Genomic DNA, 20,195 nt, shown 5'->3' with positions numbered 1-20,195 from the left:
CTCTGGATGCCTGAACATGTACCTGTAGCCTTGGTGCTGAAGGGTCTGGGGACGGGGATCACTTGGGGCTTGACAACCCAGCTGAAAACAGTGACCTCCAGGTCACTGAGAGACCCTGTCTCAAAGAAGGAAGGCAGAGAGTGACAGAGGGAGACACCTCGGAACACACACACACCCGCACAGATGTGCACACACACACATACACACACATGCATACAATAATGTTTAGGGGGTGGGCAACCCAAATATCCATGTAGCCTTGCCTGTCCTGGAGCCTGCTGTGTAGACCAGAGTGCTGCGATTAAAGGCATGCACCACCACACCCAGCTATTAATTAGTTAGTTAATTAATTAAAACAATATTTAAATTTCCTGTGTGGGGATTGTTTTGTCTGCATGTGTATCTGTGTATCACATCGCTGCCTGGTGTCCCCAGAGGCTAGAGAGAGGATTTCAGATCCTCTAGAGCTGGAGTTGGAAGCTGTCTTAAGGCCCAGTGTGGGTGCTGGGAACTGAACTCAGATCCTCAGGAAAACCAGCCAGTGCTCTTACCCGCTGAGCTGTCTCTCCAGCCCTTAATAATTAATTTGTGTGTGTGTGTGTGTGTGTGTGTGTGTGTGTGTGTGTGTGTGTGTGTGTGTGTGTTTTGTTTTTAGAGACATAGTTTCTCTGTTTAGTCTTTGCTGTCCTGGACTCGCTTTGTAGACCAGGCTGGCCTCGAACTCACAGCTATCCACCTGCCTCTGCCTCCTGAGTGCTGGGATTAAAGGTGTGCGCCACCATGCCCGGCACTATTAATTAAATTTTTACAAATGCTATTTGGGGACTGGCAAGATGGTTTAGTAGGTAAGCTTGCTTGTTGCCAGGCCTTCGGACCTGAGTTTGATCCTTGGAACCCTCATGGTGGAGGTAGAGAGCTGACCACCACAAGTCATGCACTGTAGCGTGCGCGGACCACACCCCAACATATACAGTAAGCAAATAGGTGTAAACAATTGAAATTAAATGAGCCTGAATTATTCACTGCCCGTCCCCGGCTGCCGGGTCCCGCAGGCCACACAGAGAACCCTGAATAAAATTTTTCTGCCTCTTGACCATTTGGCTCTGAGTTTCTCATGTCAGAAGATATAAACAGACTGGAAGATGAGAGTGAGGGAGTGCTGGGCCTTCCCACGTGTGGCTAGCCAGTGTCTGGGGGCTGGGGGACGCGGATGGCGCCTGTTGTCCCTGCTGCTAGGGCGCTTCCGGAGAAGGCCCTCCCAGAACGTGTTCCAAGCAGGCTGCAGATTTGTTCAGAAAACAAGATGCAGCGGCGGCGCTGGGAAAGGGCCAAAGATGTTGCAAGGGCTGCCCTGCAGCAGCAGGTTTCCAGCATTTCACTGGGGGGTGGGGTCTCAAATACCACCAGCCAGCCTTGAACTGTGGACACTGGCAAGGATAACCTAAGGCCCCCTGACCGTGGAGGCTGCAGGCATTTGCCCTCAGGCCTGGATTCCTCCCTGTTCTGTGTTCTTGTCAGGCGGGAGTGGAATGCAGGGCTCCGAGCATGGTGCATGCGGGCGCTGCTGCCCCGCTGGGCTGTGGGCTGGCTCTGCTTACAATGGAGCACAGCACTTTTGTTGTTTTATGACAGGGTCTCCTAAGGCTCAGGCTGATCTCCCTGTCTCCTCCAACCTCCCCTTGTAGCTAAGCATAGCCCAGGACTATGAAACTCAGGCTACCCCAAATTCAGTCGTCCAGGTCCTGGATTTACATATATGAGTCACTGAAACTGGCCACATAGTGCTTGGGAGGGGAAGGTTTATTTTGCTAACGTCTGTGTATGTGCCTGTATGTTCGTGTACGTGCACACAGACACCTGACGAGGCTGCGAGAGGGCATTGGGTCCCCTGGAGCTGGAGTTACTGGACACTGTGAGTCTCCTGGCCAGGGTGTTGGTAACCAGACTTTGGTCCTCTGAAAGATCAGGAAGTGCTGTTAACTGCTGGTCCATCTAAAAGAAGGCAGCCAGCCGGGGGCCTAGTGTTCAAATGGCCAAGACCATATGGAACATTTCAAACCACCGCATCACCTATGCAAAGCCCTTGCGATCACAGCACCCAGGAAGTGGGCCAGAGCTCACACGCGCCGGACAACCGCTCTAAAGCCCTTCTCTCGTATTTTCTTTCTTTTCTTTCTTTTTCTTTTTTCTTTTTTTTTTTTGAGACAGGGTTTCTCTGTGTATCCTTGGCTGTCCTGGACTCTAGACCAGGCTGGCCCCAAACTCACAGCGATCTGCCGACCTCTGCCTCCCGAGTGCTGGGATTAAAGGTTGCGCCACCCCCACCACAGCCACCACCCAGCTGAAAACAAGTTTAAGTTGTCCAACCTGACACTGAACTCATCCTGAAGATCTTTAATAAGGATGTTTTAAATTTCCTCCCTTCCTTCCTTCCTTCCTTCCTTCCTTCCTCCCTTCTTTCCTTCCTTGTTTCTTTGTATGTGTGAGATAGCTCAGCAGGTAAAAACACATGCTGTTGGTGCTGAAAAGATGACTCAGAGATTAAGAGCCCTGACTGCTCTTCCAGAGGTCCTGAGCTCAATTCCCAGCAGCCGCATAGTGGCTCACGACTCTCTAAAATGAGATCTGGTGCCCTCTTCTGGTGTGCAGGCACATGCAGGCAAACACTGTATATGCAACAAATAAGAAAATCCTGCCAGGCTGTGGTGGCGCACGCCTTTAATCCCAGCACTCGGGAGGCAGAGGCAGGCCAGGTGGTTCGCTGTGAGTTTGAGGCCAGCCTGGTCTACATAGTGAGTCCAGGACAGTCAAGGCTACACAGAGAGACCCTGAAGGAGAGATAAACCTGTTTTTTAGGATCCCAACTGAGGGATCAGAACGGTCTTGTGAGAGAACAGGTAAGGTTAATCCACTAGAAGACAACCACCTCCTGCGGGAGCTTGATTGTTGCCAGCTGAAAAGATCCGTGAACAGACTCTGGGAGGAGATATATAAATGAGCCCAGAACTGGAGGCGGGACCTTGGGAGACTTGGGATAGTTTTTGCTGTTCATGGCTCCACTTCGAGACGCTCCTAGAGAGAACCGCTCGAGGGAAGGCTTCGGGCCTCTGGCTCTGGCTGAGGTTCCGGGTTCTGGTTACCCCAGGTTCCAGCAGAAGAAATCCTGCTGATTGTGCCAGGAGAATTGTTCCTCGGAACTGATATCCTTACGGTTTTGTTATTGTGTTCTTTAATCCTCTTTTCCTATTGTTTTGGTTAGTCGGGTTATAAGTGACGTATGCTCGGCCAATAAGTTGTTAATAAAATATATTGGTTAAAAAAAATGAGCATGGGGGCCTGGAGAGATGGCTCAGAGGTTAAGAGCACTGCTTGCTCTTCCAAAGGTCCTGAGTTCAATTCCCAGCAACCACATGGTGGCTCACAACCATCTATAGTGAGATCTGGTGCCCACTGCTGGAGTATAGGCATACATGCAGGCAAGATATTGTATACTTAATAAATAAATAGATTTTAATTTTTAAAAATTGAGCATACAAGATCCTGTCTCAAAAAAAATCAAAATAAATAAATAAGTAAATAAAAAAAGAAAAGGAAAAGAAAAATTTCTAAAACATAGGATCTCCCTATGTTGCCAGCCTGGCTCTGAATTCCCGGGCTAAAGTCATACTCCGTACTTCAGCCTCCCAAGTAGATGGGACCACAGTGCACCACTGCACCCAGCCCCCGTCAGAGCCACTGCACAGTACGTCTTTAGATGGGTAGGTGGTTTTGGTTTTGGTTTTCTTGTTTTTTGTTTGGTTTGGTTTTTTGAGACAGGGTTTCTCTGTGTTGCCCTGGGTGTCCTGGACTCGCTTTGTAGACCAGGCTGGCCTCAGACTCACAGAGATCCACCTGCCTCTGCCTCCCAAGTGCTGGGATTAAAGGTGTGTGCTACCATGCCCGGTTCCAGATAGGTAGTTTGGAGAGAGAATTCACGTCTGTAATTCCAGCTGAGGCAGGAGATCTCTCCAGCTTGGGCTACATTATAAGAACTCACAGTGATCCTCCTGCCTCTGCTTCCCTGAGTCCTGGGATTAAAAGCATATGCTACCATGCCCAGATCTGTTTCATAATTTTTGAAAAATATTTTTTATTTAATTTTAATTTATGTGTGTTGGTGTGAGGGTGTCAGATCTTGGAGTTACAGACAGTTGTGAGCTGCCATGTGGGTGCTGGGAATTGAACCCAGGTCCTTTGGAAGAGCAGACCACTGAGCCATCTCTCCAGCCCCCTGTTTCATAATTTTTGACACTACTGTAAAGGATTTTTTTTCCAAGCCCTGAGACTGATGTGTGGTAAGCACTCTCCCTGATGTGCACCCCAGCTATAACCCACACACCCTGATCTGCACCCCCAGCCATTACCCAGGCACCCTCTGATCCTGGCCAGCCCCTTCCCTGAGCTATTGGATGGATTCACATAACTAACAGCTGATGAGGCATCTGGAGTCCACCCACTCAGGATTTACTGGCACTTTATTGGATTTTCCCACCTTGGCATTCAAAGCACTGGGCAAAGCCCTTCATTGTCTGCTCACTGTAAATGTACCAGTCACTCGCGGTTAATGTACAGGATTTCAATGTATGTTTGGTCTCTAGGTTTGTTTCATCCATGTATTCTCTTATCTCATTTTTATAGACTCCTCAGGTTTTTATAAGAAGATGACTATGCATTTTGTGCAAAAAAAAAAAAAAAACATGTTCTTTCTTCACAATCTGCAAGATTCTATTTGCTTTTTGGTAACTCATTGCTGGAACTGTGACCTGCAGTGCAATGTGCAGGAGTGGCAGCAGCGGGCTTGCTGCTTTGTTCTTGGCCACAAAGGAGAGAGGTCCGGGTTTTACCGTGAAGTGTTCTGGTCTCGAACTCACAGAGGAGGAACCTCTGCTTCCTAGTGCTGGGATTAAAGGCCTGTGTCACCACGCCTGGCTGGAGCTGGTGGTTTTGAGCCACCTGATGTGGGGTCCTGGGAACTGAACAACAAGGTTGTATCAAATCTCAGCCTCAGCCGGGCGTGGTGGCACAAGCCTTTAATCCCAGCACTCGGGAGGCAGAGGCAGGCAGGTCGCTGTGAGTTCGAGGCCAGCCTGGTCTACAAAGTGAGTCCAGGACAGCCAAGGCTACACAGAGAAACCCGTTTAAAAAAAAAAAAAATCTCAGCTTTGCCAACACTAGGCAGCCTTGCTGGGAGGTGGAAGCCTGCCCATCCTGCCACAGGCCTGAGGGGAGGTCTCTGTCCCACAGCAGGCTAAATCCAGGCCTTTGACAACCCCATAGCCCCTCCAGTAGGCTCTTTTCTGGCCACAACCAGTTCTATTAGCCAGAGACAGATTTAGAGTCTCCTCAGGGAAAACTTCCTCCCAGATGGCCCTTCAGCTGGCAGAAGCCCAGGCCCTGCTGGCCAGCTGGCACCTGCACTTCGGCTGAAGAGGGCAGGAGCTGAGCTTCCCTGAACAGAAGGCACGGGCTCCCTCACCTGGAGCCTGCCGCTTATTCTGACAGGGAAGGCACATCTGTGTGTGCACAACTGTGTCTTTATCTGTGTCTGTGTGTTTGGGTGTGTCTTGTGTCTGTGTGTCTTGGGACTGACCTCTGCGCCCCTTGACACAAGGGGTTGTTTTTATCCATAGGCCTGGGTAGGGGTAACGGGACTCAGTGCTGTTCAGGGAACTGGCCCCTGCCATGCAGCAAGACTGTTTTATCCTGGAGCTAAACCGAGGCCGAGTGCCCACCTCATGGCCCGGAACCCCGAGACAGAGAGAAAACAAACCCTGTGGCTGCCTGCCAGCGCCCCTCCCCCTTATCGACAACATCGGGGGGCTCCTGGACTGTCCCAGACATTTCCTGAGATCTCTCCAGCCTGTGAGGCCCCAGGAGCCACTCCAGCACCTCAGCTCGCCCCAGGCACGAGTGACTCCCACACTCCTAACCTCAAAGGCCTCCCAAAGCTGGGCGGTGACGTGCAGGTCAGGCCCATTTTAGGACAGGTATCTGGGGACCAAGAGAGATCAGATAACTGCCTCCTGCCCCTCAGCTAAACTGGGGGAGGCAGGTGGGCCTACATGTCTGTGCTGGACTTGTCATGGCAGGAGGCAGGAATCCACACAGGTGGGGTCGCTAAGGCCCTAGAGGGTAAGAAAGAGCTCTGTCCAGTGAGGTCACATACAATGGTTGTTAACTGCCCAGTGGGTGCTGGCGATCTTAAGAACAGAGCCACCACTGGGTATAGTGGCGCACGCCTTTAATCCCAGCACTCGAGAGGCTGAGGCAGGTGGATCTCTGTGAGTTCAAGGCCAGCCTGGTCAGGGCTACACAGAGAAACCCTGTCTAGGGGGGAAAAACCAAAACAAAACAAACAAAAGAGCAGAGCCATCTCTGTAGCCTCCAGACATTTCTTAATTCAATTGCATTAATGATCACAATTAACCACCGACTGCCCTCTGTGCTAGCTGCAACCCTGAAGAGTTCTACTGCTGCTGCTGCTGGGCTTGGAACAGCCGGGTGGCTCCAGAGAATAAAGAACAGAAACCCCAAGGGTTCACACACACGCATATTAGCTCCCAGGAGCCAGCAGTCACAGACAGAAGTAGGGTGGCTGTGGCCAGAGTCCCTGGGCTGTTTCCTGGGCACGGAGCTTCCTTTGTGAGAATTTCTCAGTAATGTGAGTGTTCAAAGCTGCACGGAAGAGTTTGTCAGGGGTTGCTTGGTTGAGGCAAGGTCTGTGCCACAGCAAGGTGGCCGCAGATGCTTGGTCCTTCTACCCAGCCTCACAAGCGACAGGGACACGGGTGTGCAATCCAGGCCCGCTAAACCGTTGGGGGTTTCCCTCTCTCTGTTTTTGAGACACAGTCTCAGTAAATCAGGTTGGCCTGAATTTATGATCCTTCCTTCTCCCTGGGCCTCCTGAAAGATGAGCTTATAGCCTCATGCCCAGGGAGTGCTGGGGATCTTAAGAACAAAGCTGTCACCAGGCGTGTGAGTGTGACTGTGTGTGTGTGTGTGTAGGTACTTGTGCCAGTGTCTGTGAAGGGAAGACAGGGAGCATTGGGAGTCCATCTATTCCTTTCTGAGGAAGGGTCTCTCCTTTAACCTAGAGTTTGTGGGGTTTTTTTTCAGCTAAGGCAGAAACCAGCCAGCCCCACAGACCCTCCCTCGGAACTTGACTTACAGGCACGCACAGAATGCCTATGCTGTGACGTTGTGCTGGCATCTGAACTCTGGCCCTCACGCTTGCACGTCACAAGCTCTTAGCTACTGAGCTGTCTCTCATCTCTCCAGCTCTGGCAGATCATTTTTGTTTTTCTGACACAGGGCCTCACTCTGTAGGCCAAGGTGCCTTTAAAATTGCAGCAAACCTCCTGCCTCAGCCTATCAAGTGCTTGGGATTACAGCTCTGGGCCACAATGCCACCTGGAGGTAGAGAATTTTAGGGGGGGAAAGGTACACCTGGCTGGCCTTGAACTCACAGAGATCAGATTGCCTCTGCTGGGATTAAAGGCGTGCGCCGCCATGCCTGGCTAGCTGTTTTTTTTTTTTAAAGATATGTAAGCCGGGAGTGGTGGCGCACGCCTTTAATCCCAGCACTCGGGAGGCAGAGGCAAGCGGATCGCTGTGAGTTCGAGGCCAGCCTGGTCAACAAAGCGAGTCTAGGACAGCCAAGGCTACACAGAGAAACCTTGTCTCAAAAAACCAAAAAAAAAAAAAAAAAAGTAAAATATAATATTTGGCCAGGTGGGGGTGGCATATGTCTTTAATCCCAGCATTTAGTAGGCAGAGGTATGTGGATTTCTGAGATCAAGGCCAGCCTGGTCTACAGAGTGAGTTTCAGGACAGCCAGGATTACATAGAGAAACCCTATCTTGGAAAAATATAACATAATAAATAATTGTATTGATTCAAGTTTTCATATAATGTCTTTGATTATATTAGTCTCCTACTCCTTTCCCTATCTCCCCCAGATCCACCACCACTCACTGGAAATAAATTTTTTTCTCTATGTTATCTTGCCTGTCCTGGACTCGCTTTGTAGACCAGGCTGGCCTCGAACTCACAGAGATCCGCCTGCCTCTGCCTCCCGAGTGCTGGGATTAAAGGTGTGTGCCACCACACCCAGCTCGGAAGAAAAAAATTTTTTTAACTTAAAAAATAATTTATTGGGCTGGAGAGATGACTCAGAGGTTAAGAGCACTGTCTGCTCTTCCAGAGGTCCTGAGTATTGCATGTGTGTGTGTGTGTGTGTGTATGTGTGTGTGTGTGTGTGTGTATAATGTTGTGTTATGCCTGCATGTGTAACTGAGGACCAGAAGAGGGCACCAGATCTCACTATCATTGAGCCCTCTCTCCAACCCTGCACTGAGTTTTTAAAGACACCAAAATTTAGAGCTGGGCATGGTGGCGCACGCCTGTATTCCCAGCACTTGGGAGGCAGAGGCAGGTAGATGGCTGTGAGTTTGTGGCCAGCCTGGTCTACAAAGCAAGTCGAGGACAACCAAGGCCACACAGAGAAACCTGTCTCAAAATACAAAAAAAAAAAAAAAAAAAAAAAAGCCGGGCGTGGTGGCACACACCTTTAACGCCAGCACTCAGGAGGCAGGGGTGGGCGGATTGCTGTGCATTTGAGGACAGCCTGGTCTACAAAGTGAGTCTGGGACAACCAAGGCTACACAGAGAATCCCCATCTTGAAAATCAAACAAACAAAAAAACCAAAACTTTCCGCTACAACATAGGCTTCAGAAAAGTCTTGCTCAGGGCCCTGGGGCCTCTGCTCTCTGCTTTGCCACCTCTGGACGTTGGCCTCATCCTTGGGTTATGGCAGTTATCTGTCTCTGCCACCCTACCTCAGGAGGGAGAGTTTCAACACCCCCAGGTTCCACGTTGCACAAGAGTAGGCCAGCTGTGGTCACATTCTCTTCTGCCAACGCAATCAGGCTGGGAAATCCCAGGGACCATCAGGCAGGAGGCAGCCTAGATGTGAGGGCTGAACGTGCAAACACAAGCTGTCCGGGTGTCTTGCCCAGGACGGGGGTGGATCCAGGGGAGTCTTCCCAGGAGGTTCCCTGGGCTCTGCTTCACTCAGCCGGGCTGCAGGCGGGAGGAAGCGACTCGTGAAAACTCTTCTGGGTGATGCTCCTAGGACATCTCTACCCCGGTTCTCCCTGAGGAAGGAGAAGGACGGTGTGAGTGGATATTTAGTCCGTCCAAAAGGGTGACTTCATTGAGGAGACTCTGAGTGTTTGTTGTTGTTGTTTTGTTTTGTTTTGAGATGAAGCCTGTCATCCAGCTGACCCTGGCTAGCAGTCAGTTGATCCTTTGGGTGGGGGCTCTGGACCTCATAGTGACCATAGGGCTCTGGGCTGAACCAGGGCCTGAGCACCTGTTGTGAGTGGAGTGGTGCCCAGGGTGCAGGGGTGCCTGAGAACTGGCCACCTGCTGCAGCGGACACCGGGTGTGGCCCTGGATGCATGGCGGATCCTCCCAACCCACTCAGCGGGAGAATCACGGGCTGAGTGCCCGGTGGGACCACCTCACCCTGCACCACCTCAATAGCAGGCATAATGCCCGGGTGCACACCTAATTCCAGCATTGGGAGGCAGAGGTAGGCAGATCTTTGAGTTCAAGGCCAGCATGGTCTCAGAGGGAGTTTCAGGGTAGTCGGGGCTATGGAGAGAAAGCCTGTCTCAAAAATCAGAGCAAGGGGCCAGGCTTGGTGGGGCATCCCTTTAATCCCAGCACTCGGGAGGCAGAGGCAGGTGGATCTCTGAGTCGTAGGCCAGCCTGGTCTACAAAGCGAGTCCAGGACAACCAAGATTACACAGAGAAACCGTATTTAAAAAGACAAACAAAAAATCAGAACAAAACAGGCATAAGTGGGCTAGAGAGATGGTTCAGCCCGGCTGCTCTTTCAGAGATCCTGAGTTCAATATCCAGCAGCCGCAGCGGCTCACAACTCAGGGTTAGGTCTACACCTCCAGTTCCAGGAGGTCCAACACCCTTTCTGGCCTTCTCGGGTACCCGGCACATGAGTACATAGACTTACATGCAGGCAAAACATCCAAACATGTAAGAGAAGAAATTAAATAACAACCAAGTGAAATCCACAGATTCTTCTGAGAAACACTGCCATGTCCCCAGAGGTCCGACAGCGAGTGGGGCTCCGTGTGCTGTAGGTAAACTGAGGCTGGGCCCATGACGGAAAGTCAGCCCAGTCCCTCCTTTGTTTCAGACTCCCACTCTACTGGCCCTCAGCACTGAACCCCACATTCACACCCCAAAAGTCGATTCCCTCTTTTCCACACTCAGATCTGCTGAGGCCGCTTCCCTGCAGCAGGCCTCTGCCACTGCTCCAAAGCGGGGTGCCACACAGATGGACCCCATGCCAGCCCTGGGAGCCTTCACTGAGGCTCTTCTAGGTTGCTGGTCTGTGATCAGCACCAGGACCAAAAAGCAGCTTGGGAAGAAAAGGGTTTCTTTCCTCTTATAGATTATAGTCTATTGGGGCTGGAGAGATGGCTCAGCGGTTAAGAGCACCATCTGCTCTTCCAGAGGTTCTGAGTTCAATTCCCAGCAACCACATGGGTGGCTCACAGCCATCTATAATGAGATCTGATGCCCTCCTCTGGCCTGCAGATGTACATGCAGATAGAGCAATCATATACATAAAATAAATATAAATAAAATATTTTTTTAAAAGATTACAGTCTATCATGGAGGTGAGTCACAACAGGAGGAGCCAAGGGGAACTTTGAAGCAGACACCATGCAGGAACCGGCTTCCTGGCTTACTCACCTGGGTCGCCTAGCTATCATTCTTTTTTTTTTTTTTTTTTTTTGGTTTTTCGAGACAGGGTTTCTCTGTGTAGCCTTGGCTGTCCTGGACTCACTTTGTAGACCAGGCTGGCCTCAAACTCACAGCGATCCGCCCGCCTCTGCCTCCCGAGTGCTGGGATTAAAGGCGTGCGCCATCTTTCTTTCTTTCTTTCTTAAATTTTTTTATTTCTTTATTATTATGTACACAGTGTTCTGCCTGCATATACACCTGCAGGCCAGAAGAGAGCACCAGATCTCATTACAGATGGTTGTGAGCCACCATATGGTTGCTAGGAATTGAACTCAGGACCTTTGGAAGAGCAGCCAGTGCTCTTAACCACTGAACTATCTCTCCAGTCCCCCACCCCACCCCCTTGTTTTCTTTCTGAGACAGGGTTTCTCTGTGTATCCCTGACTGTCCTGGACTCACTTTGTAGACCAGGCTGGCCTTGAACTCACAGAGATCTGCCTGCCTCTGCCTCCCGAGTGCTGGGATCACAGGCGTGCGGCCCAGGCTCACCTGCTTAGGGACATAACCTCCCACAGCGGTTGATACTCCCACATCAATTAGCAATCAAGACAAACAATGCTCCAGGCCTGTGCACGGCCAGTCTGATGGAGGAAATCCCTCAGAGGCGCCTCCTCCCTCTTGGCAGGTGATACCAGTTTGTGTCAAGTTTACAAACACTGAAGAGCGCAAAGGCCTCCCCTGCCTTCCGTCTTGTTTCCCATCAGCCCCGTGGGACCTGGTGCTCACGTTAGACCTGCCTGGCCCGGGTGCTGGTGACGCTGGTGACCTATGGAAAGCCATCTTTAAAGTCCCTGAGGTCCAGCAACGCTGCAGTGTGCAGGTAACACTCCTCGTGGTCGCCCGCCCAGGGCTAGGCCGGGCCCTCCCTCCTGCTCCCTTGTCCGGTGACCCTCTGAGTCTGTATGCCTGGAACGGTCCCCCTCGCTCTGAAGACGCTTTCACCCTGTAGCTCCAGCTGCCTAGAACTTACTATGTCCTCATCCGCGTTTGCCCCAAAGTTTTGTACTTTTGTAATTCCACACTGCTAATGCCCCAAGCCAAACCCTAAAAAAACAAAAACAAAAACAAAAACAAAAACGCTCTGCTAACTTTCCAGCTTTGGCTGCAACAGACTGTGTTCTGCCAGCACAGGCCCAGCTCTGAGTCTCATCCTGGGGTTGGGCTCCTATTTTACCCTGGACCCTGGACTGCCACGTCTGCTCCCAGGCCTAGCTAGCATGGCACCTCTATGAGTCCAGGCCATAACCTCCATGGGCCTGAGCCACACCCTAACTGGGGAGACTCACGTCTACACTGACCAGTCCGGTTTTAATGCAGGCCTTCAGGCCGGATGACACTACGTGGCTGCCACCCAGAGGCCACTCGGGGAGTTACAGGCTGTGCTTAAAATAGGCCTCCTGCTGCCGGGAGAGCCAGTCCTCAGGCACCTGCCCACGGGTTGGCCTCAGCCCTCCCCATGCAGCGCTGACACACCCACCCCACGAAGCATGTAATTAAAGGCTTATTGCGTCAGGGAGGAAGGAGGCAGCTAATGAGATGATGGCTCAGCCGTTAAGAGCACCCGCTGCTTTGCTAGAGGACCAGCCGCCCTCTCGCCTCCACCCCACCCCCCTCCCGTCCTCCCCCCTGCCCGTCTTCCTCCCTGCCCCGCCCTCCTCCCCCGTCCTCCCCCCTGCCCTGCCCGTCCTCCTCTCCCCGCCCCCCACCCCCATGTTGTAAGCACTTGTAACTCTCTGGGCCCTCAGACCTCCCTCCTCACTCTCCCCACATCTGATGGTGCCCCCCCTCGTTTCCCTCCACACATCCTCTCCTACTCGCTTCCCTCTCTGCTTCCTCTTCCACCGTCTTTTCTATTTCCCCATCTGAGTCAGAATCAAGGAGGGGGCCTCCCTAGGGCCCACCTTGGTACTTAGCTTCTTTTTTAAAAAATATATATATATATATATATATTATATATACAGTGTTCTGCCTGCAGGCCTGAAGAGGACACCGGCTCTCATTATAGATGGTTGTGAGCCACCATGTGGCTGCTGGGAGTTGAACTCAGGACCTTTGGGGGAGCAGCCAGTGCTCTTAACCTCTGAGCCATCTCTCCAGCCCGGTACCTAGCTTCTTTGGAGCCTCGATTTGTTCTGTGGTTATCCTGTACCATATGGCTAATATCCGCTGACAGATGAGGACATACCGTGTGTGTCTTTCTGGGTCTGGGTTACCTCGCTCAGGATGATTCTTTCTAGTTCCGTCCATTTGCCTGCAAATCTCACGATTTCCTTGTTCTTAATATCTGAGTGGTATCCCAGTGTGTAAATGTGCATGTTTTATTTATCCGTTCTTTGGTTGAGGGACATCTAGGTTGTTTCCCATCTCTGGCTATTATGAATAAAGCTGCTATAAGCATAGTTGAGCAAGCATCCTTAAGGCATAGTGGAGCATCTTTTAGAGGTATGCCCAGTTGTCGCGCCCTCCCGCTGGCAGGAAGGACGCAGACACCAGGATCCTTCTCAATCGAGCTTTATTGGGAGCGCCCTTGAAGCTGAAGCGAAAGACCCCAAGTGCCTGCGAGCATGTCGTTTAAATACTGTCTGTACGTGGCGTGTCAAAGTCTCATTGGTTACATTTGGATGCCTCATTAGCATGCCCCATTAGCATGCCCACAGTCGAGTGGGCTGTGTTGGAGTGCTTCATTTGCATACCCCTGTTCGGGAGGGGTGCGTTGAGAGGGCTTATGTCTGCGCTTGCACGGGAGCGTTAACGGTCGCCGCCAAGTGGTAACGGTCACCACCATTATCGGGTGTGGCCGCGCCTTACACCCAGGCGTGGGATAGCTGGGTCTTGAAGCTGTACTGTTTCCAGTTTTCTGAGAAAGTGCCAAACCGAGGCCAGGGACATCAGTGAGACAAGCTGGAGGCCTGCAACAGGGTAGGCTACGGGGAGGCTATGGGGCAGGACCTACAGTGGTGGGAGGGAGCACCAATCCACCTACCAAATGTTTGAATCAAAATTTACCCTGTCTAAACTGGGCGCGGTAGCACACGCCTTTAATCCCAGCACTCGGGAGGCAGAGGCAGGTGGATCACTGTGAGTTCGAGGCCAGCCTGGACTACAAAGTGAGTCCAGGACAGCCAAGGCTACACAGAGAGACCCTGTTTCGAAAAACCAAAAACCAAAAAAAAAAAAAAAAAGACAGGGTTTCTCTGTGTAGCCTTGGCTGTCCTGGACTTACTTTGTAGACCAGGCTGGCCTCAAACTCAGAAATCTGCCCTTTTCTTCTTCCCGGAGTGCTGGGATTACTGGCATGCGCCACTGTGCCCAGGTGTAATTAATATATTTTTATCATTTTAATTTTATCTATTTTATGTTCTGCTTATGGTTTCCCCCTCCCTCTTCTCCTCCTGGATGCCCACCCTGCCCACCCTGCCCACCCTGCCCACACTGCCTCCATCCACTCCTCCTCTGTTTCTCTTCAGAAAAGAGCCAGCCTGGATGGGTATCAACCAGCCATGGCCTATCAAGTTGCCCTGAGACTTAGGCACCTCATGTTCTGTTGAGGCTGGACAAGGCAACCCAGTAAAGGGACAGGGTCCCAAGAGCAGGCAACAGAATCAGAGGCAGTTCCTGCCCCCATTGTTAGGAGTCCCCTAAGAAGATCAACAGAATTAATATTTAACAATAGCCATCCCCCTCCGTACTGGCGTTGCAGGTGTGTGCCGCCACACCAGGCTACTGCGGTCAACTGTAAAACTTTTCATCGCTCCAGGAAAGGACTTCCGCCCTGAAGCTGTCAGCTTCCTGCCTCACACCTTTCCCAGCCTTCTTCGTGTGGAATATGGTGAGACCTGGCCTTGTGTGTGTTAAAAACTGGATTCAAACCTCAGGACTGAGCCAGGGGTGGCGGCGTGTGCTTGTCATTCCAGCACCTGGGAGGCAGAGGCAGGAGGACCAACCGAGTCTGGCTTATGTAGTGAGGCTGGGCAACACAGTGAGATCCTACCTCAGAAGAGCAAGCCACAGAGCTGAGGAAATATCATGCTGGGGCTGGGACACAGCTGTTGGGAAAGTGCTCGCTCTGCAAGCAGAGGACCCAGAGTGCATCCCCTGCAGCCATGTGGGAAGTAGGTGTGCTGTCACACACCTGTCACTCACACGCCTGCAGCGCAGTGGAGACAGACAGAAGGCCATGCCTGGCGTTTGCTTGCCAGCCAGTCTATTGAATCATCAAGGCTCAGAGGAAACCATTGAGGAAGAAAGCTGGAATTGACTTCTGGCATCCATAAATGCATGCATGCCTCCCCAACACACACACACACACACACACTCTCTCTCTCTCTCTCTCTCTCTCTCTCTCTCTCTATCTATCTATCTATCTCTCTCTCTCTCTCAATACTGAGATCAAACTTCTAATCCTCTTGCCTTGGACTCTGGTTTGGGGACTACAGGCCAGAGCCACACCTTGCTCCAGGCCACAGCCAGCAGCAAGGGAAATCCCACCCACGTGCCCTGATCTTCTAGGGTGTCCAGGACGTGGCTGGTTCCTGTTTCCCTCCCTGAGGTCCCTGTGGGGACAGAACTGGTGTGACTGCCACCCTTTTCTGTCCCGCTCTCCTCCACCTACAGAGCCTGCTGTTCCGTTTGGCAAACCCTTGCCTGCAGTTGGAATTGAAACGAAGCTGACTGAGAGCTGCACGTTGTCCAGGTTTGACCCTTGACGGCCTCAAGTGACAGAGCAAAGAGCAGACTGAGTTGCTCAGCTCCTGACACCTGGGAGGGACAAAGGTGACCTCTCGGGCAGTGAAGGGGGAAAAGGCCAAAGAACCGGAAGTGGGTGGTGAGTCACCAGCTGCTGGAAAGCTGACCAAGGAGATCCAGGGCAGGCTGAGAGCTCTGTCAGCTCTAGGGTAGGAGAGTGGAGCCGTTCATAGGACCACAGAGAAAACAGACCAAGGTGACAGCAAAGACCCTGAGTGAACACCAAACGTCCCCAGAGCAGGACTTCCCCTGAGGCAGGAAACACACCCCCAGACTCTGAGGGGAATGCAGAGACCATCAACAGATCAGAAGGGAACCCCAACACTGGAGAATGGCTCAAGGGTTAAGGCACTTGCTATTTTCCAAGAGGATCTGGGTTCAGTTCCCAGAACCCATGTGGCACCTCACAATTGTCAGTCACTCCAGTCCCAGAGGATTTGATTCTTCTGGTCTGCATGGGCACCAGGCACACACATGGTAGACAGACAGACAGACAGACATGCAGGTTGAAACACCTTTGTACACATAAAATAAATAAACAAGAAACAAACAAAAGGGAGAGGCCAGGCGTGGGGCGCACGCCTTTCATCCCCAGTGCTTGGGAGGCAGAGGCAGGTGGATTCTGTAAGTTCCAGTCAGCTGGGCTATGTTTTGCATTCCAGATCAGTCAGGAATATGTAGGGGGGCACCCAAAAGAAACTCGGGTTGAACGGCTGCCCGTGGTGCCTCATACCAAAGGGCACGTTGTCCTCCAGGCTCCCTCGGCATCGCAGGCACCTGCTGCGGCCGCCTGGCCCTCCTCAGTCTTCTCACCCTGGGCTTCCTTCTCAGTCCCTTTATAACGCTGCTATTATCAGCTCCTCGCTCTGGCCCCTCTCTTTGGTCTGCTTTGCCGGCACTCTCTCCTCTTCCCCTGGCCGCCCATCTTCCCATGGCCGGTCTGCTGGCCCCAGCCCATTGACTGCTCCCTCTCCCTGCTCTGGATCCTTCCAGATGCATCTGGCAGTGCTGTCCCTCATGTCTACAGTAAAAGTGCTCCACTCTCCATCACACCTTGGAGCAGCCAAGGAGTCTATGCAAATGTGGAGGCAGGGTGGGGGTGGGGAAGCAAAGCTGGTTGCTGTTGATGATGATGATGGTGCTGTGGAACAGGCTCTCCTGTAAAACCGAGGCTTTGAAAAGAATTATAGCCCCCGTGACGGAAAAGATCCTGGTTAAGCCAAAGCAACTCAAGTGAAAATCCCTCAGCTTATGCACAGTTCTCTCATGCTCCTCGCTGGAGGGGGCACCAGACAGGGCTGGGCAGGCAAACTCCAGGGCCACAGACTTCAAGGAAAGGGCATCCAGCCTTTCCTAAAACAACTTACCCACTGCCGGGCGTGGTGGCGCACGCCTTTAATCCCAGCACTCGGGAGGCAGAGGCGGGTGGATCGTTGAGAGTTCGAGGCCAGCCTGGACTACAAAGTGAGCCCAGGATAGCCAAGGCTAACACAGAGAGACAATGTCTCGAAAAATAAAAAAAAAACCAAAACAACTTACCCAGAAAGAACCTGGCAGATGGGGGCCTTCTCAGAGGACCTGGGGGGGGGGGGCAAGCACCCAAGTCATTTCTGCTCTCATACTTTAATAGGCCCCAGACCTTAGCAAAACTGACTCCATGATGGAAACTCAGCACACAGCGCCACCTGCCAAAACTAAACCAAAGACCTGAGCCATCGGAGCCCATGCTTCTGGGAAAGTCTCTAAATGTTCTTTCTAACTTTGCGTTTTGGCTTCTGTAGCTCTGCTTCTAGCTAACTGTTCTTACTGAGCCATGTCAACACAGGATGCAGTTTTTGTGCTTAGCGCTCACCCTGAGAAAGGCTCAGGACTGCACTGGGATCTGGAACAATCAGTGTAGCTGTCTGTGGCTAATAAAGACTAATAAACACTTTTTATTGGCTTAAGCCCATGCTGAAATAGTCTTCTCTGGTGGATACCCCACAGCAATTTTCCTGAGATGTTTCCACTGAAGCAGAATCCAGGCAGCCTCTACCAGGGAAAGGCCAGCAGGTGGCATGCCAGGCTCCAACTGTCAAGAGCACAGAAGTGCAAGACTGGGGGCTGGAGAGATGGCTCAGCAGTTAGGAGCACTGCCTGCTCTTCCAGAGGTTCTGAGTTAATTCCCAGCAACCACATGGTGGCTCACAACCATCTATAATGAGATCTGGTGCCCTCTTCTGGCGTGCAGGTGTACATGCAGGCAGAACACTGTATACATAATAAATCAGAGGAAGAGGAGCAGGAGGGGAGGGGAACCGAACCGGGAGTGGGAGGGGAAAGAACGCTCTTCCCACACTTCCTGACCTTTCCTTTCTTTTTTGTTTCTTGTTTTGGGTTTTTGAGACAGGGTTTCTCTATCTTTGCTGTGCTGGACTCACTCTGTAGTCCAGGCTGGCCTCGAAATCACAGAGATCCGCCTGCCTCAACCTCCCAAGGGCTGGGATTAAAGGCGTGCGCCACCACACCCACCCTGCTCAGATGTTTCCTTTCATCCATAGTTAAGCGTTCCGAAGGCAGGGAGCTGCCAAGAAAGCCACATGGCTCTGCATCTTCTCCGTAGTTTTGTATCTTGGGAACTAACTGCTCTTTGCAGTATGTTTTTTGGAAGAGCACTGATTTCTCCTCTACCTCGCTTGCTTTTTGGTCTCTTCTGTCAAGTTCTGGAGCAATGAAGGTGATTCCTAGGAGCTGACAAGGTGGCTGCTGCCTTGGAGGAAGTGCGGAAGAGCCACCCCTCTGCAAGGAAACCCTGCTGCCATGAGCAGACGACAGGGACCTGGGTGTGCGCTGAGAGGAAGGAGACAGACTGAGCGCCCACAGAATGTTCTGGAATGACCTGCTGGTCTCGGTAAGACGTTTTGTTGGGCAACAGCAAAGGGCACTGATGTGCTGGGTACGGTGGTGAGCCCATTTAACGTGGGTGGCAGAGGTGGGTGGATCTCTGTGATGGCCACAGAATGAGTTCTAGGACAGCCAGGGCTACACGGAGAAACCTTGTCTCCACAAACAGAAAGGCACAACAAGTTCCGGTGGGATGGTTCAGCGGACAAGCACACCCTGCTCTCAGCCCACCGAGCTGTCAGTCCCTGGGACCCACATGGGACAAAGGGAGAACCAGCTCATGAGCGGCTCAGCCACCCCTCCCCCATACCACAGTAAGCAAATAAATAAATAAATGATAAAAATAATAAGAAGGGGCTGGAGAGATAGCTCAACAGTCACGGGCAAGGATTGCTCTCTGTAGGACCCAAGTTCAAATTCTGGTACCCCACATAAGGCAGCTTACAACTACCTGTCACTCCAGCTCCAGGGGATCAGCTGCCTCTGAAGGCACATGCAGTAATGTGCAAGCACGCACGTGTGCGCGCACACACACACACACACACACACACACACACACACACGCATAATACATAACTTAAAAATAAAATTAAATACTACTAATAAAATCAAAACAACTGTGGAGCTTGCTCAGCAGTTGTTGCTAAAATGCCTTCCCTGGGGCAGCAGTGTACACTCAAACAACAAACCAGGGATGATTTTGCCAAAGTTCACTTTGAGGAACCCCTGACTTTATTGGGCTTCCTTGTAGACCATAGGTGAGGGTTACTTATGGGGGTGTGGGTGGGTGCTCCTCTCTCTCAACATGACACCCCCAGAGCTAGAGAGATGAGGTTCCTTCTCCGTGTCTCCCCTGGTCTGTATACTGTAGCCCCTCACTGAAGCCTCAGGGAATTAGGGCATCGCGACAGATAGCAGGTGCTGGTAAGTTGGCTGCTCAGATGGCAGTCAAATGACCCTCCCTGACCCTCTGTGGGTGTAAACGGTCAATAAATCCAGCTGGGCCGGGCGATGGTGGCGCACGCCTTTAATCCCAGCATTCGGGAGGCAGAGGCAAGCGCATCACTGTGAGTTTGAGGCCAGCCTGGTCTACAAAGTGAGTCCAGGACAGGCAGGGCTACACAGAGAAACCCTGTTTTGGAAAACTTAAAGTAAAATAAAATAAGTCTGGCTGGGATCTTTTTGCAAAGTGGGGCGCAGCTGAATTCCCCAAGATTATAGTTGGTTGTATTGGAGGACAGTCACTCTCCACAGTTAACAGCGCATACTGCTCTTGTAGCGGACCCTGGATCCTGACCAGGCAGGGTCACGCCAGTTCCAGAGAACCCAACACCTCTCCTTGTTTCTGCAGGAACCACATACATGTATGTGCACACACACAAAGGCACACATAAATAATTAGAAAAAAATTTTTTGGCTTTTTGAGACTGGGTTTCTCTGTGTAGCCTTGGCTGTCCTGGACTCACTTTGTAGAACAGGCTGGCCTTGAACTCACAGAGATCCTCCTGCCTCTGCCTCCCAAGTGCTGGGATTAAAGGTGTGGGCCACCATGCCTGGTGGAAAATCAGTTTAAAAGTTAAAAACACGCCGGGCGTGGTGGTGCACGCCTTTAATCCCAGCACTCGGGAGGCAGAGGTAGGCGGATCTCTGTGAGTTCGAGGCCAGCCTGGTCTACAAAGTGAGTCCAGGA

The 20,195-nt window shown here is 51.7% G+C and overlaps 1 long non-coding RNA gene across 1 annotated transcript in view; it reads right to left on the bottom strand.

Annotated features, from left to right (window-relative positions):
• LOC311609793 overlaps positions 1 to 19,266 on the bottom strand; it is a 119,014-nt gene extending 99,748 nt beyond the window's left edge. The window contains exon 1 of the long non-coding RNA XR_014783500.1: positions 19,049 to 19,266. This is a non-coding gene — a long non-coding RNA (uncharacterized lncRNA). The remainder of the gene's footprint in view (positions 1 to 19,048) is intronic.
• Between the last annotated feature and the right edge of the window lie 929 nt (positions 19,267 to 20,195).

The sequence above is a fragment of the Acomys minous genome, assembly GCF_964271855.1.
Source record: "Acomys minous genome assembly, chromosome: 12".
Taxonomy (NCBI): Eukaryota; Metazoa; Chordata; class Mammalia; order Rodentia; family Muridae; genus Acomys; species Acomys minous.
Note: the sequence above shows the minus strand (reverse complement) of the source record. Positions and strands in the feature narration are given on the sequence as shown.